The 25,004-nt window shown below is 35.0% G+C and overlaps 2 long non-coding RNA genes across 2 annotated transcripts; one reads left to right on the forward strand and one right to left on the reverse strand.

The window, feature by feature from the left end:
* Positions 1-7,884: 7,884 nt before the first annotated feature.
* LOC139081646 (uncharacterized) lies at positions 7,885-24,672 on the reverse strand. The gene is made up of 3 exons (XR_011536802.1): positions 24,615-24,672; positions 12,850-13,124; positions 7,885-10,022 (listed from the first exon to the last, which is right to left on the reverse strand). It is a non-coding gene; the product is annotated as an uncharacterized lncRNA (long non-coding RNA).
* Positions 8,896-11,526, forward strand: LOC139081647 (uncharacterized). The gene is made up of 3 exons (XR_011536803.1): positions 8,896-8,983; positions 10,894-11,006; positions 11,426-11,526. It is a non-coding gene; the product is annotated as an uncharacterized lncRNA (long non-coding RNA).
* Positions 24,673-25,004: the final 332 nt, after the last annotated feature.

The raw sequence follows: 25,004 nt of genomic DNA on the forward strand, positions 1-25,004 counted from the left end.
AAAATACACTACATTCCAAATTTGGCCTAAAGGCAGTAGTTTATTGGTCCCTGGTCTATATAAGCCTGGTTTCTATTTAAATCTATTGATGAATGTACAAATCCTTTGTTACACTATATAACTATATCAGAGAGATTAATATAAGATTTGCCATACCATACATCAGTATAATTAGCCTTTTTCCATTCCTTTCCAGCAGAAGCAACATTTTCCCACGTACCACACATTCCCAGTGACTACAATGCTGAGTAGAGACTATTATTTTGTCAGCTCTAGATTCCTTCTCATTTGTGGATATATCTGTACATTTTAAAATAAGTTTTTACAGTCAGCAACTTTCAGTTGTCATTATGTAATAACATCAACCATCTACCTCCCTTAATATCTCTAAGAGATATTTTTTTTTCCTTTATCAGTCCAATCACAACCAGTTATACCATAAGTAAGACAAATTTTGTTTTCATCAAGAGAACAAAACCACACTGTCCAGTGACAACCTGCCGTAATGTTGGTTTACTACCAACTTCCATGGTTGGTCTTCCTTAGCTTGGCTCTCTAAAACGCCCAGCCACTTTAAATACATTTCATTCCATAGTGATTATAATATCCGATAGTATTTCCTATATGAGATTACATGCCTGCTTTCAGCTTTGTTGATAGATGTGATGTTCCATTAGAGTCATTATCCTGTTTATCCATTCAATTAGATCTTTGTTGTCCCTCTAGACGAATTCCTAGCTGTGGCCTATCTCCTAGAAGAGAACTCCCTCTTGTATTATTATGAGAATTTGTAAATCTTTTACATCATGATGAAAAGTCTAGAATAACTGATCAGAACCCTAAGACCAGCTCCTAACATACCTGTGTCACAGTGGGACCAGTGCTGATCAAGATATCATGTATACCATTGACATTGCACACTAATAGATTTCATACCACTTTGAAAATGGCTTTCAAAATAGTGACCATGAAGAGGTGGTAGCCAGATCTATAATGTTATACAAGTTCTTCTTCACCCATTGTACTTCCTGTATAGTCTTTACATACATAGTAACGGTTTAGTATTCAGAGGAAATGCCTTGGTTAATATTTGATAATTTGTAGTTAACTTCTAGCAAGCATCTGCCTTACACACTGGCTAAGTTAGACTATGAAAATACATCATAGTAGATATTAAAAATTCTCACCCAATCATTTCCCTAATCAGAGCAACATCCTTACATTATCCTCTTAGAATTCTGTATGAGTCCATGTTTACTACCAAGAAAGGATCAGACAGTGCTAAAGATTCCCATTTAGAGTGGCCTATTAAAAAATGGTGAAGGGTGATCTTAGCAATATCCCGTATAAGAAAGGTAAAGACAGCATCTCTATTCCCATATAATTATCTATCCCAAGGATTCATTGTCATGCAGATTACGGTGACCTAACCACCAAATAGTGTCTCCAGTCATACTTTCTGAAACATAACTTCATTCCTACATTAGTTCCTTCCACAATAGCACATCTACATTCATTCCAGTTTTATCCTTTTAGAATACCTTTCCTATCTCTTTTAAAGATTACTGCACATTGAGTTCCTGTACTTAACAATGAAGTTGTACATACCTTCACTGATGCCATTTCAACCAAATTTTGGATGTAGCCTTAGATCATCACCAGGATTGAGTGAGCAGATCTCAACATCAAACTCAGTAGTTTTCAGAGTCTACAATTTTAACTGAGGGGATAAATTCAGGTCCCTGTTCAAGTGTTCTTAAATCACATCCTCATACTTGGAATTGACCTGCTGCTTTAAGAGCTGAGCGTGGGGCTGGAACTATTTTCTCACCTTCCAAATATTGATAATGTACTAGCAATCCTTTAAGGAATATCCTACCAACTCCTCTTTTTTTTAATCTCTTTCTTTAAAAGCCATCTCTACAAGTTAGTCAAGTTGATCTTCTGGCTATTGTTTCCTCATGTCACTACCCCCCATATTTTTATTTCTCCCTTTTGTATCCAGTTTCTTTGGTTCCAAAGAAATTTTTGTCCTTCCTGCATCCCATATGTGATAACTGACTACCAAGCCAATTAGTGTCTCAAGAATGCTTTCTTGATTTGCTAACAGTAAAGCATCCAAGATTGAGGAGACCCTATATCAGTATATCCTGAGCCATGTCAGTGGCTCTGAATTAAGTGTCTCTCTCTAATCATCACAAAGCTTGTCTAAGATCACTTGTACTTGTAGCATTTCAACCATATTGGAAGGAGACTATTTTTGTGGTTAGGGACAAGTTACCCTTCTGAATATAGCTATTGACTATGCCTTCTTCCACTACAGAAAGTTAAATCATATCATCCTGAAGTATCTGCTCACAAAAGTGTGCAGGACGGTTAAGAACCCATTGGCAACCCAAAGAATTTCATATATTTAGTAGGATCTAAACTTTGTGAGAAAGCCCCAATCATTAACTCTAAGAATCCAAGCCTATAATGACTTAACAGGATCTGCTGTCATTTTTCAATAAAATGCCCTAATTTTTCAACAGAACACACATAGGATTCTGAGTAGCTGAAATGGGTCTCAGCTTAGTTTCTAATCGACGGTTCTAGTCTACAGTTTTACAATTCACTTTAAAGTTTAAAGTCTACAGTTCAGTTTTCAGTTTATAGTCTCGAGTTTCAGTCTGTTGTTTCTCTGGTAATCAATTGCCTTAACTGAATTACTATGCCAGTGAAGATGCCCTCTCTCCCAGTAGTTCCAGAGGAATGTATGAGAACGTCTCCCAGTGACCAGAAAAACTGGTAAACTGATTTTTCTACTGCCTGCATCTCCTACATTTTTACAGGTCTGGCTCTTACCAGAGCTACTAATAACAGCCAGAGAATACATTTTTAAAAATTAATTTCCCTTTGGACTGTTTTCTCACTCTATCCATTTAGAAAGATCCACTGGGTCTAAGTCTTTTTCCAAATTTCATTAGCAAGGCTGCTTCAAAAACTTAGTCACTTCATATCACAGATGGAGAAGCAGACATCCTAGCATCTAGTCCTCATGTTGTTTTTCCAACCCTCCTTTTTTTCTTACTATAATGTGTCTTAGCTACTCAGCTTTAAGTCTGAAAGAAAATTCTTCTTACAGTGTCTATCTGATATAACACAAAGGATCAGAATGTAAAATCAGATTTATGCAAGTTATAAGATCTTTTCCAATATCAAGCTTTATTAAGAATTTCAAGAGTACTAGTAATCAGGACGCACATATGAAACAGCTCAGCTCCCAAGCTTCTCTTCGTATCATACATCTTCTATGGTAGTTCGTAGAAGGTGCTGTATCAGTTATAAAGTATCTCAATACTTTTGGAGACAATAACATAGGTCACAGGACATATCCAGGGAGAGCCAGTACTCATAGATTTCTATTTTTAAATTATACACTTTTTTAATCATAAAACTGACATAAGCATTCCGTAGATAATGACTGTCCTGCTAACAGAAACTATTTAGTTTATTTCCAAATAAGCCTACCCTTAGTATGTTTACACGCAGAATACACCAGGTCACCTCTCTTTTTTTTTTTGTCCCCAGAGCATCTTCCTCCCATGCCCCCATTCCCTAGCTGAGTAAAGTGAGAGAAGGATTTAAGGATTGTAGATATGCAAACTTTCCTAATGTTTCTTTCTCCTATGCCAGCAGTAATTTCTGTTTTTACAGTGATTCTGGGAGATAGAAAAATGAAAAAGCCTGTGTTACCTTCCTAGAATAGTGATCAGGTTTTAATAGTTTTTGCTTTTTTTTTTTGTAGTTGATTACCACGTTAATATTCCTGGGCCAATCCTAATCATTGCCAAATCCATCTATACTTTTAAAAGTAGGTTTTAGTGGGGCTGGCCCCATGGCCGAGTGGTTAAGTTTGTGTACTCCGCTGCAGGCAGTCCAGCGTTTCATTGGTTCGAATCCTGGGTGCGGACATTGCACTGCTCATCAAACCATGCTGAGGCAGCATCCCACATGCCACAACTAGAAGGACCTACAATGAAGAATATACAACTATGTACTAGGGGGCTTTGGGGAGAAAAAGGAAAAAATAAAATCTTTAAAATCAAAGTAGGTTTAATAAAAGTCAGTATGTGTGGATGATAGCATCAATTCTCAACATATTTTCAGACTTTTAACCCATAGCATTTGTAAAATCTTACTTTAAAAAATATTATCAGCATTGGCAAACTTTTAACTTTGAGGTTTGACCACACTTTTCAAAACAACAAAAATATTTTAAAATCATTCCTGATGAATATAATTTTGGTTAATCAAATCGAGTTTTAGAATACTGAGCCTAAATCAAGAGAGAAAGATGATGGGGAAAATTTTCTCATAGTCCTTGTAAATTTGCATTGAAGTGCAATTCATGAAATGAGTTCAAAAACATTTGAGAAATAAGTACCTAAAGTGCAATATGCTTTCGCTTTAAACACCTTTCTAACACATATAACTGATTATATTCTTGTGACACTCATTGAAGAAGTCACAGCTTAAGGAAATAAAGTGATTCATCAATTTTCTAATGTAGGCTACAACAGAACGGAATAGAAACACACACATACGTATGCATAAATACAAACTTTATTGCCTGGGAAAGGTCAGATTTTAGTATATTGTTTTGAGTGACTATTTTTTCTTATAAAAAATTACTTAATATCTCAGAATAAGGAAATATCATTTTATCTAAGTTATAAATGAATAAAAATCATTCTATTTCAGTGGGAAAGCAGGGCCAAATGAATGTTGGCTGGAATTCAGATAAAACCATCTTTGGAAATTTCTACGTAATATTCAGTAGCTATTATTTAATCTTTTTGGCCTATTAGAAAACACATATGGATAATGCTGTCTTATGTGTTATTTTATGTTTTGAGGTATATGTTGACCTGCAATAGAAACCTAAAGACAATTTCTTTTTAAGTTTCACATTAATATAAGACTATTGCTGCATATTTTAAAATGAAACTGGACATTTCAATTAAAAACATTTATAATAGCGATGAATAGCACATATGGGAAACGTTCCATATTATGTTAAAAATAAACTACCATACATCTTTCTTTTTGGGTAAGTTTGATGAAGATATTTTGGAAACAAATGAAGGGGAAATGGATTGTGAATTGCCCTTGGTTCATATTCTCATTTCCAAATGGAAAGGTACAAATGACAAGGAAGCTGATTTACCTTCATTTATTTGCTCTCTGAAACATTTGCCCCACAGTCTACACCTGTGCAGGTATTAGGTAGAGTATTAACGTTCTTCCACCTGATTTTAGAAAATGCCAAGTCTGAATTTAGTCTGTGTCCTGAGAGCTAGAGTTTCAGGAGGATCACTTTCTGGTATAATTTAAAGAAAGTGTAATTTAGTGAGCAGTATGCTCATTGCTCAAAAATGTTAATTTAGTTTTAAATAAAATAGTACCAGACTTGCTAAACATGAATAGCATTTCTAATAGAAGTAAGACACTAAATATTCCACATGGATATTCTTTAGCTGAATGTCATAAAAAGCAAAGTAAGCAGATATAGCTCTTAGAAAATAAATTTTTTTACATGGAAAAGTAATGTTAACAAAAACTCCTCCCGGGGCCAGCCTTATGACCTAGTGGTTAAGTTTGTCATGCTCTACTTCAGTGGCCTGGGTTCAGTTCCTGGGCACAGACCTACACCACTCATTGGCTGCCATGCTGTGGTGGCGGCCCACATACAAATTAGAGAAAGATTGATACAGATGTTAGCTCAGGGCAAATTTTCCTCAGGAAAAAAAAAAAAAGCCAAATTGAATTCTGTCTGAAGTAGTCTCTTAGAAACTTGATAAATGTGTATGTAAAATGTGAGTGACTTCTATTAAGATCTTATTTTTTTGAGAAAAAATTAATCTTTACTTATGTGAAATATAAATGGGGTTGAAGTAGATGATCTTTCGGTTCATTTCCAGTTTATAAAAAACAAATCTAAGAATGAAATGGATAAGATACTTAATGATATGCTTGTAATGTGTTACATATGTTTAACAATATATTTGAATATATGAAAATTTTTCCTAAAATGAATAAGTTCTCCAGGGCTATGCAGTAAGAAGATCCTAATTAGTTTACCAAATGACATCTGGCATTTGGGAATGTGATTTGGAGGTAAATTTAACACAATGAATTCTTACACACTAAATTATTACCAATCAACAGATAATCCTTTTGTTCCTATTCAGCTCACTTAGTTCTTCCCACATTCAGGTCAAAATCTAACAGAGAGTGCAAGTGTTTTAGAAAACCAAGCCAACAGAAGAAACATTTTGCTTCTGTTATGCTGGTATCAGATTTCAAGAGTGCAATTCAAGAGGCAAGAAAATAAAGATGCATTGAATAATCTTGTCAAAGGAAGTTTTCAAGAACAAAAGCAATATACTTGAATACATGATTTCATTGACTCATTCATTCATTCATAAAAGATGTATTGACAATTTGTTCTATGCCTGGCTCTGGGGATATAACTTGAAAAAAAATGGTTTCGTGTCTAAAGGATTTTACGACATTTTTGAGGAGACAAAGAGCAATATGAGAATCCAGCTGTATTTTGTTAAAGACATTAAAGTGATTTGCAAAATGTAAAACAATGTCACTCTTCTCAGTAATTTTTATTTGGTTTTGAGAAATATTCTTGCATTTCATGAAAATAATTAATATTAACCTTTAATGGGTGTACTGTTATTTTAAATCAATCAACCAATCAATATTTATTTATTATTTTTAATTACAAAAATGGTAAATATCCATAGATACAACCTACGTAAACAAAAGCTTTATGAGGACTTCAGTAAATATTAAGAATTTAGAGGATTCCTTAGACAAAAAGTTTGAGAACTCCTGTTTTAGTTCAATAGTTCCTTTTCAAGCAATGGATTTTGAAAGCTATCTGTTCAAAGGATTTTTCTTCACCTATTTTTATAAATGCTGTGTTATCTCATTTGCTTTCCAGATAATGTTTTGTACTCTTTAGATCCCACATAGTTCATCTTCAACTGCTAATTTTATGTGCTATTTGGACATCACTGAACAATATTTATTTTTTCAGTTGCTGAAAATACTCAAAAATAAATTAATTTGCTATGCAAATTCAACAGGGATTGAAAGAAACATCAGTCATCTTAAAAAATTAACCTTTCTAATTATTTAAGAAATTAGTGCTGACTTTTTGAGATATTCTTCAAGCACACACACAAAAATTGCTTTGCAATATGGAAAGTACATAAAGGTGAAGGAAATAATTCTCTAGCCTTTCTCATGAGGAATATTTGCAAGGTAATTACATGATCAAAGGAAATTCTCAGACCTTCTGGGAGAAACTTTCAGCTGGAATTGTATCTTACCGGTGCATCAATTAGCAAATTCTTCATTTCACATTACAAAAGTTAATAAATAGCTTTTAATCAGTGAAAATACAAGATTCTTTACCATTAGTGTGGTTTTTTGCTCATATGTGTACAGTAAGGTTTGTTTTGAAAAACTGTTTTACTTAAAAATATGATTGGGAAAGTAGAGTTTCACCCCATTTAGCCCATTTATTGCATCATCCAATCAATAACTGGCAGCTTTATACCAGCAGCTTCCTGGCTATATAACTCTTGAACAAGAATGAAGGTATAAAAAATACATACATGACAACATCTAAGCATTTACAGTCAAGCAATATAATCTGGCTTTTTGAATTTAGAATTCCTATGGTTAATCAGGCTACAGATGATTGTCCTAAAGCAAAGAGGGACCTATCTGTGTTATATTCTAAAAATGTTTATTTGTTATTCTATTAATTAAACATGTAACTTACACTAGAATATCAAATTACATACATTTCACTGTGAAGAAACTAACAAATGCTTCTTTGAGTAATCTTAGAATAATTAGTTGAACTATAGTTGCTTCCGCTAGATAGAAAATAGTGATGAAGTAAACAAAGATGAACACAATACCAACAGGAGGGCAAATTTTCAAAATTAGATCAGTAAATACACATCTTTCACTTTTCTCCAATTTTTGAAGATTTTTTTCTTATGTCTGTATATAAACATACTACAAGAACAGTAGATTTCACACAGGAAAATAATTTTTTAGTCTCTGTTTTGGGTTTAAGATACCAATGTAAGTACATAAGAATAATAAAACAAGTTTAAATATCATTACTGTAGAAAATACATCACACTTACTCTGTATCAACCTTCAAAATGTTTGTGCTATTGGAGGAATTGTTATGTAATAATACTTCTCTTCAGACAAGATTAAAGTATAAAATATATCAGCAGAATGATCATCCTCCTCCAATTTTATCTAAAAACCTCTAAATATGACAACTAATCTCATGATAATTTTTGAATCATGTTGTGAATCCTGCTGTAATACTCCTAAGTATTGTTCTCAATTTAATGAATGTTAAGTTTGACAGCCAGAACTGCATATAAATAGTCAGTTCTGTGAATGAGCATTTTAATTACTGATTTTACTCTGTACACATCTGTGAAGTTAATAAAGTACTCTGCTTGTCATCACGTCTGTTACAAGAGAGACTCAATGAGAAAGAAATTTCATATATACAATTAACTAACAGCTCACTTCCCTGTGTCCCACTGATATATTTTGTTATGTATCAATTAAAGTATGTCAGAGATGAGAATTAAATAAGTAAGCCAGTATCCCAATTAAGAATGTAATTTTACAGATTTAGAAATCACGGCTTCATTTATGTTTAATTGACAGCAACTAAAATCATGCAATGCACGTCTCATAATCAAGCAAGGAAAAAGCATTCTTTTTTCTCCAGAACTCTGCTGTAGCAGTTTTAAATTCTGAACACTTAGAGGAAAACTTAAAAGATGCCATCATCAATTGAGCTGTGAATACTTAGCAGCTGCCTGCCCTGCAGCCCAAGATTACAGAGCATTAATGAGGTCAGTCCTCCATAATTCAGGTATGTCTGGATATTCCACAGTGCTGTACCTCACCTGACATAATAAATAGTTTATTCTGATTTTCTTTTTCTTTTGCAGTTGCGTAGGATTGTTATGATGATTAGGCTGAGACTCAGTACTGTTTCATACTACCTATGTGGCACTGGGTAATTTACTAAACCTTTGTGAGCCTGAGTTTCCTCATTTTCAAAATGGGGGAGCAGTAATAGTACGTATCTCATAAGTTTGTGAACTAAACGAGATAATGAACATTAAACACTTTGCCTAGTGTTTGCCATGTAGTAGGTGCTCAGAATGTTGATTTTCTTTCCCTTGTTCAATTTCCCTCATTTTACTGATTGGAAAGAGATGTCATTGCACTATGGCCCCTCTTTTGTGGGTCTCTGTTTTGTGGATTCTGAAACAACAATAGTTTTACAATGTTGCTGTACAATACTTACAATTCAAGTATTTAAAACTTTGTTTATGAGGTCTTTGGAGGCAGAAATCAGGTTGAAATCTATCTTTTATCACACAAAACACACTCCTAGGAAATCCCACCTGTATCTGAAGCCATTCCGTCATCTTTCCATTCTATCCTGGATGTCTTATGCAGCAGGCAGTGTGCTAAGTGTAACGTGGGTTTTACCCAAGTTTCTAAGAACTGCTTAGGAAAATGACACATTGTATAAAAGAGATTGGTGTCATTGCTCGTTCACGGTTCTAATCTTAACAATCTCGTAAGTGTCTAATAGTCTAAATTTTCCCCACACTAGTCACTTCTCTTGCCGTTTTCCCTCACCATCTAAACCAAAGTATGACATTTTATTAAAATAAAAGTTGTCCCAGCACTCACAGCTATTGATTTCATTGAGAAAACTAAAGCCATAACACAAAAACTTTTATAAGTTGCTTCCTCCTTCATCATCCACGATCACTCCATTTGCGCTCACTCTTCCTCCTCCATTTCAACCCATGGAAAAAATTTATCTTCCTTTTATAGCCAACCACTTTGGTAATGGTTTATGTCAGTGGTCTTGAAAAGACTACTTTGTGTACCTGATAAAAAAATTTAAAAATTTATTTTACATTTTAATATTTAAAAAACAGTGTTACACATTAAGTTTAAATAAAAATATTTTATCATGTGTTAAAATCCTTGAAGTAGTCTTAATTTCCAGTGTAGTGTAAGTATTGACAATTTAAAATACATATGCTACATTAGACTTTTACTCATATTTAACAAAATACAAATGAATCAATCAACAAGCCAGTGTATAAACAGAAAGTTGACAATTTCCCTTTTGCCATCATGAACTTGTATTTTCATTAGTTTGTTTCCAAAGAAGTTTACTTATAGTAACATAAATTATCTTATTAACTGGCGATAAATACATACTCATATACATGACATAAAATTTGTTATTTTTTTTTAAAGTATCATTATCATAAGTCTCTAGGTGTGAAGTGTTTTCCTCTGGTTTGAATTGTCATTGCTATCATAATATCGTAAATTAACCAAACTGACAATTTAAAAATTAAATATTAAGAAAACATTTATAGTTGAAAATTTTAATTGTAAGTTTACCATTTAATTGGAAGAATGGAGCTTTAAAATAAATGTATTAATTCACTTGCTAGAATGAGTCATTTCATCATCAGTTCTATCACTATTTTTTATATGCTGTTACAAATATAAATTCTGAGAACCTCCGTCCAAGTGATATGGTAACAATCATTATGGGATATATTATGACATTTATTTTTAATGATATATCAGCTTACAATTGTATTAGGTAATACTACAATTATTTTTTAAGTAAAGAATTGGAAAACTTCTGATTGCAGAGTAATTTACTACCCAGTTATAACTATCTTTAATTATTTTCGGTACTACCACCAATATTGAGAATTGTCTTTTCGTTTGGAGATGTATATTCCCTGGAACAATGTGCCTTGCTGTGAATAGGAGGAGAACGATTACGAAAGGAGTCAGGGGAAATTTGATCAGGCATCAACTGTAGGAATACATACATGCAGAAGGTGAGGGGCTGAAATTGATTCCCTTAAAGCCATCTTGTCTCGGCCCCAGTAGAATGTATTTGTCCCCCTAGGAGTAGTAAGACTCCAGTGTCAAAATAGCAGCCATATATCCCATCTCCTCTTTTGTACTTCCCACAGTCTCCTCTATCTTTAGTCTTGGTCTAGTCTACAGATTTTTCAATATATAAAACTACTCAATTCTTCCTTTATAAAGCATAATACATCCTCCTGACCCCTATTTTCCATGCTATTTACTTCCCTAACTTAACATATTTAAAAATATTTTTCCAAATTTGATTTTATTCTCTCACACCCTTTTTCTAGTTTCTAGTCTCCCTGGGACACTGACATGCTTATTAGCATTACTAGTAACCTCCATGTACATATATCTAATAGATTTTTTTCCCTTCCTTTACCAGATTCTCTTCATTTCTTCAGCCATCCGTGTAAGAGATAGCTATTGAGAAAACCCTGTGTGCCTAGGATTATATTTACTGGTAGAGATACAAAAATAAAGAAGTTAAAGTATCCAGTGGAGTGAGACTTTTCTTTCTTTTTTTGACCATTTTCTCCCTTTGGTACACTTAATATTACATCCAATTTACAGTAAAGAGAGACTGGGCACAGAGAGGATAGGTAAGTTGCCAAAAGCTATGTGGCCAATAAATGGTGGAGCTGGGAAGCACACCCGGACAGTCTCACTCCAGAGTCCATATCCTTAGCTGTTACTCTACTGTGTTTCTCAAACCACTGCTCAGTTACATGTTTCAAAGGTAGGTTACCTCTAAAACCCATTAGAAATCAGAGATCTCGTAAAATTCTAAAGGAACATTCTCCTGATTCTGGTGACATTCATCTCAGTGTATCTGGAGATATTGCATCTGTCATCTGCTTCTTTTATTGAGCATCCTGACTTCATGGATAACTTGAAAACCAGCTCCCCCTGCTGAAAAGATGAAAGGGGCCCAAGAATCTTCACTCATGTCTCACACAGAGAGTAATGCAATGTCCAGATAGAGAAAGTCTACGTTTGCATTTGGCTGTTGCCTGAAGTGCTGGACTCAAGGGCTCAGATTCTTCTTTCTGCGCAATCACCTGAGTGAAATGGGTGCACTGTAGTACTGAATGCTGGAAATAGGGCAACGACGGAGGGCTGTGCAATCCCCTAGTATTGTGGTACAAGAGAATGAGCAAGCTGGCCTCCTCGCCTATGTTACTCTGTGAGAGCTTTCTTATCTTTAAGTAAAAAAAAAGATCATACAACATCATTAGATGGCTATGTTACATTGGGGAAAACTGACCTGGCAAAGGAGGAAATACAGTTATATTATGTCACATGTGATGGACCTATGACTCAGTAGCTCTGATTAGTCCCACCTCTAATCCCATAGTTTAGCAAAACATACTTCCAGAAAAGCCCTCTCACACCTGCGAGATAAACTAGTGGCCAGAAAGATAGATAGGGGACTGATCAAGAAGTGTACTTACCAAAATATGAAAAAGGATTATATTTTGGTGATGGACTATTTTTATTTATTTGTTTTTACTTATCATATGTCACTTTGAATTAAAAATTACTTTAAAAAACATTTATAATACATGCACACTATGTATTCTAAATAACCTATAATTTTGGAATATTTTTCTATTATGGTAATTTTCTATTTTCTACATGTCCAAACACTGTTTTCAAAAAGTATGTGGAGGGAATGTCTTCCTACAGTTTTCAAGTTCATGCATTATTCTGTAAATTAGGAACTTTCATGGTACGAGAACTTGGGGAAGAAATATCCTACTGTGCTTTCTCTGTGGCTCATTGGCTCTTCTACATGGAGTCATTTACCTGCTTAGTGTGACTGCAAAACTCTGTTATCCTTTCATCTCCATCTCTTCATTGGTTTAAGTTAAGGTAGGTTGTGGTACCTGCACATAGAAGGATTATATCTTTCTCCCTTTTGAACTTTACACACCATGAAATGTGATATGTGCCATGAGCAACATTCAGCTGGCTGGATAAATGCCATCTATTTGGAACACACCATATACACACTTGAAAATCCTATGGTCTTGAGATGGAATGAATCAGAAAGGAGGGGGAGATATGATGAGCTGCTCCACCTGCAAAAAATATAAAACATCCTTTAATTGGTCAATAGCACTTCTAGTGACCTCCCACGAAGTTATGTGGTATAAAGCTCAGTAAGGCATGGAATTCCATATACGCCCAATTTATAGGTTGATAGCACCAGAAAAGAAGACAGATAAACAAAGGAAAACAGTAATTATTAAAGAAACATAGAAAGAATTAAAAAAATAGACTCAAATTTCATTTGAAATTGAGTGGAATTGTTCTATCATTTTGACACTAGCCATTTACTTCAATATTTAATATATTTTGTTTTAAATACACCGAGGTGGCACCCAATTGAAAAATGGATTTACTAACATCATACTCTAGCTTTAATTTCTTCCTTTTCAATATCCTTTGGAATGCTTTTCTCCAGTTTTATTTTTGATCTCCTATTTTGATTACAGTGGGACAAGAGTCAAAGAGTACCTCTCTCGAAGTGGCACTGTAGCAGTGTTACCAGCTGCATGCATATGTTCTTTACCCACCACACAAGAGGGGCCAAATAAAAACTGGAACACGAGGCTTATGGCAAGGAAAGGATTTTTATTTCAGGTGACATCAGCCGGGAGAGAAGAATGAACCCTCAAATTTGTCTTATCTCCCCAAAAGATGGGAGGCGAGGGGTTTTAAAGGTTGAGAGGAATGTGGCTTCTTATAGGGAGTGGGGAGCCTGTAGCCCTGCTGGTCGGAGCTTTCCCACCACCCTGCATTTAGCCTTGGGAGGCTGCTTGTAGAAAGGAGTAGAAGGAGATAACAGAATCCACAGGTAGCTGGCCTTGGTTGTCTGCCTCCATCAGGGGATGGGGATTCTAATGCCAGGGAGCCAGGGAGTAAGCAGGGAAAGGGGATGAATGCTTTGATTTTAACCCCATATATTCTGGGTTTAATGTAGGGGAACTGATATCAGGGCCAGTATCAGCAGCAGGTGAGCAGGACAGCAAATTAATCCTCTGCTCACCTTTGTGTAGCTGATGATTCCTCCCTTGAAAAGCAATGTGCAGTTGTGGGGGAGACAGAAGTTAAACAGAATAAGATGTATCAAGCAGTCAAGCTGCTGATCACAGATGGGCCAAACCCTTTAAATATTTTATAAAAACCACTTTTACCTTTATCATTCTATGTTGTCTCACCTCAGAAGCTCCTGATTGTTTTTACCATAAACTTTGGGCTATTTAGCACTCTCCTTAATGTTTGTCACCTTATGAATCCAAACATACATTCACATATCATTTCTTACTTGCCTATTTTTTCCATTAAGTTCAAGCTGATATCTCTTAAAATATCATCCATATTCACACTATTAACTATTAATAAGAAGGAAAACATTCCACCCAAAACATGAGGTAATAAAATGTAATAATAACAATATGATCAGGTAGATAAATCCTCATATGGCAGACTTAAACTAAGTTGTGATTATCCCATATGTCATAACCGTGTCAGATTACATTTTATGTCTTTTCCAACAGATAGACACACTCTCAATCCTAAACTCTGAAATTAGCTTTTTTGTGTGTGTGGTTTGAGTGTCCACTCTTCAGAGTTTAGTTTAATCCCTCTGCAATCTTCATTTCTGGATATGAGAGCATTTCAATGAAAGATAGTTATTAACAAACTGACCTGAGCTGAAAATGAATCAGTTAATACTTCTAGACGTGTGATAGAATGTTTAATTCATTCTTGAACATGTAAGAAAGCAGTTTTTGACATGGTATTTGGAACTATGACATATATTAAACCGTATTAGCATGGACAGTCTGAGAATAAAAAAATGCATCAGTTTGTCCACAACCAACAAGTAAAGGTACAGGTGTCCTATGTGTCATTTATCATCTGCAATCACATCATTAATACATGGCTTTTCTTTTATTTGAGGAAGATTAGCCCTGAGCTAACTATTGCCAATCCTCCTCTTTTTGCTGTGGAAGACTGGCCCTGAGCTAACATCCCTGCCCATCTTCCTCTACTTTATACATGGGATGCCTACCACAGCATGGCTTTTGCCAAGCGGTGCCATGTTCACACCCGGGATCCAAACCGGCGAACCCCAGGCCGCTGAAAAGCAGAACGTGAGCACTTAACTGCTGCACCACTGGGCCAGACCCGGCTTTTCTTTTCATTCTGAAATAGACTTACTGCTTGGTGATAGTTTACATGGCCAAAGATAATTTAATCTGATGGCAGTAAAGACCAAAGGAAGTAGTTCAGAAATCTTCACAGGAGGATTCAAATAGAAATCAGAAGCCATCATAGACTTTTTGATAAACAGGAGTTTGGAAGTCCAGGAAAGGTTTAAACTGCAGATACTTTTGGTGTATAGAGATGTTCTTGGTGAAACTATAGGGGGCCTGAAGGTGAGCTCAATGTGTGGAAGGGCTGGGGTTGTTGGACAAGGAGTCACTCCAGACAACATTCAATCAACAAATATAAATTTAGCACTTAATATTCATTTAGCAAATCTTGAACAAGTATTATGTGACAGTCCACATTCTAGGTACTGTAAATAAAACAGTGAGCAAAGCAGACACAATCCCAACTTTCAAGGAGCCTACTTTTTACTAGAGGGAAGTAAACAGTACATACGTGGTCAAAACATTTCAGATAGTAATAAGTGTTGTGCAAGTCATTAAAATAGGATGATGCGACTGAAAGGTACTTGAGACCTACTTTAAATAGGGTAGCTTAAAAAGTATGCTAGCCAAGATGCTGGAAAGAAATAAATGGCCCACTCAAATAAGGCAGTTGAGCAAAGTTTAGTAGAGGGACTGTTTATAAAATAAGATGAGGACAAGGATAAGAAAAACTAACAGTATTTGGTGAGATCCTTGAGGCTAAGAACTAAGGAGCCATTACCACCCCAAGTCTGAAGATGTTGTAGAGGAAGCAGTCAGAGAACCCCAGATAAGTTACTTGTACCAGATGAGTGACAGAGAGGAGATGAAGGACATTAGGAAAGAGAACACCTGAAGATAGGCAGGGAGGGAGATAGGAGATGAATGACCAAAGGTCAGGCTTTTGTCATTCTCCAAATTCTTTCCTTGATCGAAGTCAAAGGGCAGTCAATCCAACTGAGGAAATCCACAGAGATCAGTCCCTTAGGGACATAGCAAGGTAAAGAATGATGTAGAGTGACACATGGAAAATATGTAGCACAGAAGGCCTTCCTGAAGAAGTGACATGTAATCTAAAACTGAATGGGTAGTATAAAATAAGGTTGTAAAGTTCTGGGATTTGGAAGCTGCTGGGAATTGGCGACCCAAAAACTATTTACAACACTTCTCCTTCCTTCTTCTACTATTGCAAAGTCCAACCTTCCTTCCATCTAGATGTGTCAATGTGACATGTTTATGGCCAATGTGATGAAGGAGAAAATATGAGAGTGGAGTTTTCCTACCAGAATATGTGGACAAACGCTCACAGGGAAAAGACTTTGGGTCCTTCCTCTCAATTCTGTCTATAGATGGATGTGATGCCTGAAGTAGAGCAGCCATCTTTCTTTCATAAGAATAAAGGAGAGACACAAAACGTGGTTATGCAGAGTTAAAAGGATCCTGAATCTTTTAGGATCTGATTGAGCCTCTAGATCATTCCTAGACACCTTGCCCTTAAATTTTTGTTGTGTAAGAGAAACCAACCACTTTTTCCTTTAAGCCATTTTGATAGAATTTTTAGTTATTCATTGTGGAATACAATTATAACACTTATAAACATTATAACTAATGGATGGAGAAAACTTTACACTGAGAACCAACTATGTTAGTGTAAGGCATAGAGAGGCCAGGTCATTGGAGGATAATGTGTGAGGGGTTGGTCAGGACTGATCCAGGGTCTTACAGTCTGTCAATCAGAATTTGGAGTATATCATAAGTCTAGTAGGGAATCCAAGAAAAATACTAAGCAGCAAAGTAACATGATGTGATATGTTTTACTAGAATTCTACTCTGTCTTTGATATGAATAATACACTAGAGGAAAAAGGAGAATTAGGGAGACCAACAAAGAGATGATCTGTGAGCTTGTTTGTTAAAGGCACAAACTTCCAGTTATAAAATAAATGCCATAAGGATGTAATATACAGCATGGTGACTATAGCTAACGATACTGTGTTGCATATTTGAAAGTTGCTAAGAGAGTAGATCTTAAAAGTTGTCATCACAAGAAACAAAATGTGTAACTATGTATGTGATAAATGTTAACTAGACTTATTGTGGTGACCATTTTGCAATATATACAAATATTGAATAGTTATGTTGTGCAACTGAAACTAAGCTAATGTTATGTGTCAGTTATACAATGAAAAAAAAGAGATTATCAGCACATGTGGCACAGACTGCTATCAAAAGACTGCTCTTCCCCATTAACCAGGAACCAAGAAACAAGAAACAGGCAAGAAACACACTTCTATTTTTTTTAACCTGTTACATTTGTTAAGCTACTCTAACACACTGTCAACTAGGTACAATATTAGATATCATAGGAGAAGCTGGTTCAGGGAGGAAGATGTAGCGTTTTTCATTGATTGAGTTTTAACAACGTGATCGGCCTCCTGTAATTATTTTATTGTCAAGTTCAGATTTTCAAGGTAGTTCATTTAAACTGAATAAAGGTCTGAAAGTGCACATTAGAGGATGAAAATAGAGGGTTGACTAGGGAAAAGTGTAAGAATGTCTCGGGGGTCTTTTCTGCTAATGAGTACTAGGGATTAGGAGTCAGTAAATGAGAACAAGATGGTTATGCAAATTGCATTAAATTGGCTGAGGACCATGCCAAGCCAACTATTTCTCTCAGGCCAACTGGCTAATTAACTGTAATGTGACGATATTATTTATCTTCCACACTGGGACACTTTTGAGAGTGAACAGAGGTAAAATTAATCCATCAAGGAAATATACATAAATGGGGACAATCTCGGCCAAATGAAAATAAAAGATGAACAATGTCCACTGTAGTTAATGAAGAACCAGTGCAGATGAAGCCCTTTCTCAGCAAACCTCCATTCTACAGGCTAACTTCCTGCATCTAGGGTGGTCAAAACCAAACCACACAACATGAATGCTGCTTACCCAAATTTTATATGTTATCTCTTTCTTGAGGCATGATTTACCTACATTGTAAGGCAGTGATCATTAATCAGTTTTGACAAATGCAAACAATCTCATAACCCACACTTCTATCAAGATATGTAACATTTGACAGCTCAAAAAACGACCTCATGACTCTTCTCAGTCAATCGTCCTCCCCAAGTAACCTCTGTTTTCTAGCACCATAAAATAGTTTGCTCATTGTAGGACTTCATATAAATTGTTTCATATAGTTTTACCTGGTTTGTGTTTGATCTCCCTCATAGAACATTATGTCTGTGAAATCCAACTTTGTTGCTTTGTATGTTAATAGTATATTCTCTTTTATTGCTGAATTAATTAGGTCTGTTCAATGTTATTGTTAATTTTTTCAGAACAAATTTTATTCTTACAAATTGATTTCTTATGCCTAAATGTAGTATCTCTAAAAACAAAAGGAACTGAAGAGATATGGAAAATAACCAGATGCCAAACTTTTTTAATTATTATTTCTATATCTGACTATCTCTATAAATTAGCCTATATCAGTAATTCCCAGATTTCTTTATCACTGAGTAGAAGAGGCTTATCAAGGATAAATTTAAGCAGGGCCCAAGGGTTAGTTATTCCTTTTACTTAGTGACGATTCTCAAGCCTATTTATAACCCATTCTTTAGGAAAAACTTTAGAGAGAAATAGCAGAGGTAGATGTTATGGCGTATTTACATTGATTTGGTGAGGGAAATAAGGATCATCTTAGCAGACTATCTCAAAGAGGCCAAATATATTAATATCTGGTTTCTATCATCTCATTATTGATCTAACTCTCACACTTACATATCTCTTGTATAACAGAGGATCTACCACTGGAACACAGGTCAATGACAAATGTATGATTATCCTTTTAATGTACAAGATGTGCTGAATTAACAAGTACTTATTGGACTTACTTTTAGATTTATTTTATTTTTAGTAGTTCTATTTAATTAAACAGTAAAGCTAGATATTTAACTGAACGTCAAGCTCCCATGAATTCTGGATTTGCCTCCAGTCATTAAGCTCATATTGTATTATTTTTGAACTTGCAGTCAACCTTCTGGTAATTAAATAAATGAAATTTTCGGATAGTAAGCACTCATACTGTGATACTCATTTTTGTTGGAGAGAATTGAAAAGAAACAAATTATTGCTGTCCATTGAGATAGATTTTCCAGTCTTCATTCTCTGAGTAGATAGTTGTCAAGATGAGTCTTAAAGAATTAGAAGTAGTTGGCCTTGCAATGAACTGGGGAACAGAAGTTCAGCATAAAAAGAAGGAGCACATGCAAAAATCCCTAAGTCAGAAAAGAGCTTGGCAAGTGTGAAAAAGTGATATTTAGTGACCAGGAGGAACGTAGCATAATGTAAATTCAGAAATATAGGTAAAAAATTATTATTTTTATTGAGATGAGGTCATTATAAAATCACACACATTAAGACTGCAGAAGGATTCTTCTAGAACTAAAGAAAGATATGTTTCTCTACACAACGACCTCCCTTACATTATCAGAGTTTGATCTAGAAAATTTTAAGCTACTTTCTCTAATCTTAAAATATCTTAGTAACACTTACTTGGGATAAAAGAGCTCAATGACAAATGTGTGATAAATATGTTGGTACCGTAGCATGGAATTGGAATAAGACAAACAAGAGGGTTTATTGTATAGGACCCATCGTTAGCTATCTGTTGTTCAATTTAAAAAGATTTCCAATGCTCCTTCAGACTATGATAGGCAGACCAAGGCTGGGAGGATAAACACTGGCTTGGAAATAAATGGACAGATTAGATCAACAGTTAAAGAACAGATACACATAACCTTTGGGCAAATTATATAATTTTCTGTTTCTCATGGTTAGAAATATCCTTGTGATGGGATTATTATGGGGATAAAAATGAATAATACATGTAAATAACTTAGAAAAATGCCCAGTACACAGAAACTTGTTAAAAAATTTTAGCTGCTGTTGTTGCAAGCTGTATAAAACTGCCATGTCATTGACTATGAAAAACACTGTCACTGACAAGCACCTTAACTAGTAACTACTGGAGTGATGAGAATGCCTGTCTCCTGTTTTAGTGCAAAAGGAGAAGGATCTGGATGGATTATGAGAGTGACATATGAAGAAGTTTCCTATATCCTGTGTTGTATGAGAATGAACATTTCCCAGAGTCGAGGGATAATTAAAGATTGCTGGTCTTGCAGTTCAGCTATAAAGTTTATATGCTGCCCTTAAATAATGGAAATTGCCTTTTATCTTTTGGAAAAGAAAAGACTGACTAAAAAATACTTAGCATTACATTTTTGAAGTATAAAATCATCAACAGAGATAATTTCATGGACATGGGTTTCTAATACCCATGAGATAATTTATTGTTGCCTCATCTTCTAAAAATTTCATATGAAAAATATCCATGTAGTATAAAATAGACTTAGGGTTAAATAATATAAGAAACTACATAATTCTGATCACCAACACCCATACGCACACACACACACACACAAATTCCCACTGCCTAGCTCCTGAAGCAAATTGTAGTTTTGGGCTAGCACCTCCTCCAGTTTTTTTGTTAAATCCAATTCTGCTTTTCTTACTGCCACTAATCTTTCTGTTTATGAAAATAGTGCATTGTTATGTTCTCCCCTTAAACCTTGGTGTTATTTTTCAGTTTTCTTTGTTTAACTATATGATGATTGCAAATGTGATACTTCTATAAATGTTGCAGAATTATGGGAGAAAAATGGTTTAAAAGTTTCAACAAACACTTTTGAAACACTTTGTTTTTTGCAAATAAGACAGATTTGGGTTAATTTTTGTACTGATCAATTTGAGTTGTATCACTGCAAGCTACAGGTTATTCAAATCCCATTTCACCTAAAAAAAAGAGAGAGAGTGTTCCAGAGCTCTTTGGCTATATGAGCAATCCAAACAGCATAGGATAGATAATTGAAATAATGGCCTCTAATTTGATCATGTTGCCTGTCCTCACCCTCCCCTTCTGACTCTGTGCTTGGTTATATCACTTGCTTTGGTCAATGGGATAATAGCAAAGATAATGCAGATTAAGTCATAAAAAGTATTTGGACATGGGAGAATTTTTTCCTATTGCTGCTCTCAGAACTACTTCCACCCTAAGTTCAGGTGCTGTAACAGAATACCACACACTGGATGGTGCAAACAACAGACATTTATTTCTCATTGTTCTGGAGGCCAGGAAGTCCAATATAAGACGCTGACAGATCTGGTGTTAGGTGAGGGCCCACTTCCTGATTTGAAGACAGCCCTCCTCTTATCTTTTCATTATATCCTTACACACTGAGATAGAAAAAGAGGTTGAGACAGGTCCTCTGGTCCCTTCATTTCCTTATAAAGCCACTAATCCCATTATTAGGGCTTCACTCTCGTGACCCACTCTACCCGTAATTACCTTCCAAAGGCCCCACATCCTAATACTATCGCATTGAGGGTTATGGCTTCAACATACAAATTTGGTGGGTACACAAACGTGCAGTCCATAATACATCCTTTCATGTGAATAAGTCTGAGCTAATCTCCTGGGTAATGAAAGGCAGGTGGCTCAGTTACCCTCTTCACCCCATCTGATAGGCAACCACACAGAAATAGAGTCACATAGCTGACCAGCAGTGTATTGAAGATTCGTGAGTGAGCACAGCCAAAACTAATAGAAGAGATGCTCAACTGAGCCAAGCCCAAATTACCGATCCACAGATTCTTGAGTTAAATAAATAGTTTCTTCAAACTGCTAAGTTTTGGTGTTTTTTATCAAAAATTAAATGATACATCTAAAATTTCATTTTAAGTATATTCTGTTTGATTCTACAACTGATACCAATTACTGGAACTTTAAGTATCAGCAGATAAAATATGGTACACTCAAGTGAAGATAGTTTATACAAAGTTTAATAAAAGGACTATACCTATGTAGAACATAGACATCGCCCAAATGTAAAGAAAACATAAGGATCAGTGTAATATCTCAGGATATGTAAGAGTAGGACAATTTTACCACCCAAAAGGCTGAAAGTCTGAAAGTAGAAAGTTGTTCCTGAAACTTAGTGACAGAACGGGATGAGATCTTTTGTTTGAGAAAAACAACCAATTTATGGGAAATCCACGTGACATCCTGGCTGTAACATCATTGTCCTCTGTAATTCCAATTACCTAATGTAATTGCTACTGGGCCACACAAACATACTCATTTGACATAACTCATTAAGTAGTACACTTAATATTTGTGTAGTTCACAGTATTTAAATGTTAAAAATATGAATGAGTATTAATCTCTGCCTATAGACAAGTACGTGTATTTGTTGTTCAGTAAAGTGTATAGACATCTGCAACTTTCTTTCAAATACATCAAAAATAAGAGTACTAAAGAGGAAAGAATAGATACATGAATATATATGTGATAAAGCAAATAGAGCAGAATGTTAATTGTAGAATCTGGGTGATGGGCATATAAGTTTTTACTGGATAATTCTTTTAAGTTTTTTGTATGTTTAAAATTTTGTGTAATAAAATGTTAGGAAAATATAATGGGATAAAGAAAGATAGTCATGCCAATATGTGCCAGGCAACTATTCTCATATTAGAGAAGGTAAACTTGTTAATATCAGAGATATGCTAATATTAGAGAAAGTAAACTTTAAAGCAAGAAGAATTGCAAGAAATAGAGACACTGTATAACAATAAGATTTCTATTCACTAGGACAATACTGTGGTTTTAATTTATATGTACATACTAACTTAGCTATAGTGTGTAGAAAGCAAATATTGCCAGACCTAAAAGGAGAGACAGCTAACTCTCTAGGCAAAGTGAAAGATTTTAACTCATATCTTTCAAAAAATACTAGAAACAGCAGACAAACCACCAAAAGTATAGAAAATGTCAACCACACTCTTACCAAAACACTTGACTTTGCTGAGATACTCATGCATGTGCAAACAAACATAACACATATGGATAAAATACTGTATAAAATACAATTTTTATATAAAATTCTAATTTAACTGAATGCAGACTATTTACAATACCCATATTCTGAGCCAATAATCTAAACCTTGACAAATTTTAAATAACTGAATTCATTAGACTACGTTCTTAGAGATGGAATTTAGTTAGAAATCAATGAAAAGGTAATTAGAAAATCTTTAAATTTTCAGAAATCAAGCAGAAGAATTTTAGTGAACACATTGATCAAAAGAAATCACAATGTAAATGAAAAAGTATAGTTTTAGCTTAATGGTAAGGTATTTTAATGCTTGTAAGATGCTGCTAAAATATATTTAAAGAAAAGATAACAACATTAAATCTTACATTTGAATGAAGAAAGTCTGGAAATCAGTGATCTAAATGACTACATCAGAAAAATAAAGATGGAACAATGTAAAGTGAGAAAAAAAGAAAATGAAAGAAATAATCAACTGCAGAAATTAATGGAGAAAAACATTTACAATAAAAAATTAACAAAGCCAAACTTTGATTCTTTATAAAGTTGAATGCTTATTGAGAGATCTCTAGCAAGATTTGATTATGAATAGAATAGAAAAGGCATAAATTACCAATATCTGAAATGAAAAAAGTGACATCACCACATTCTATAAAAATATTATAGAAATTATAAACCTAAGGGATGATATCACAGACAAATTAATGCCAATAATTTTGAATACTACATACAATGGACAAATTTCTTGAAACAAGCAATTTATTAAAATTGTCAAAAAGGAACAGAAAATCTAAATATGTATTAAGGAATTATAAATAGTTCAGAGAAAGAAGAGAAATGGCAGAAACAGACCTTCATATACACAATGATTTCATTTACAACAAAGTTCACATTGGTGGTACAGTGAGGATGGATGGTAACTTTTAATAAATGCTACTGGATAATTTGCGCATCCATATGGAAAAAAAATGAATCTTTAACCCTACATCATATCATCCACACAAAAAATTTTAAGGATGCTTCCATGTTCATCCATGAATGAGGAAGTGTTCTGGGATCTGATTCCCTCCCTCACGATTAACAACTAGAAAAATTGGCAAAGTACATGAAATAACTATTTCAGACATTGGGCAAAGTGCAACAGAATACCGTGACCCCGAGAAAAGAGAAACAAATAAGGTAAACCCGATGATCACCCTGGTTCTCTGCTGGAAGGCAATTTCTGGACTGAAGTAAAGTGAAAGGGAAGCTAAGTAGAGCCTGGTAATTTCACTGAGTTGGGGATACAGAGATCAGTGTTTGGGAATTGTTTGACCTCATTAGTTGCATGAGCAGTGCGGGATAGGTTGCAGGCAGCTTGAAGAAAAGCCCCAGAGATGGCGAATGAGACAAAGGTTTTTGGGTCTTACTCAGGAGGAATGGCCAGTGGCGCCGGCTGGAGGGAGTTGTGCACCTGTGCCCCTGGCGTGAACAAGGAGGGGGTTGCTTATACACTCAGGGAACAAAGGCTACGTGCTTGTCCTTGCATGGCCAGCATTGCTCATGTAGAAGGGCTCTGTGTTCTCTCAGAATGTTCTTTGAGAAGAAGGTTGGCGTCCTGCCCAGAAGGTGCCAGAAGGACACAGGGTTAAGGCAGGACACGTCAGCTAGTCCACCTACAGGAATGTACTAGAGAAAAGAGAGTAACAGAAAATGAAATCCGAAACTATGCATAAATACACCTTTGAGATTTCTGTCATGTGTGGGATAAACTGTGTGAGATCCAGCAAAGAATAACTGTGAGAGAGTGAAAAATACCT

The sequence above is a fragment of the Equus przewalskii genome, chromosome 2 (assembly GCF_037783145.1).
Source record: "Equus przewalskii isolate Varuska chromosome 2, EquPr2, whole genome shotgun sequence".
In the NCBI taxonomy this organism is placed as follows: Eukaryota; Metazoa; Chordata; class Mammalia; order Perissodactyla; family Equidae; genus Equus; species Equus przewalskii.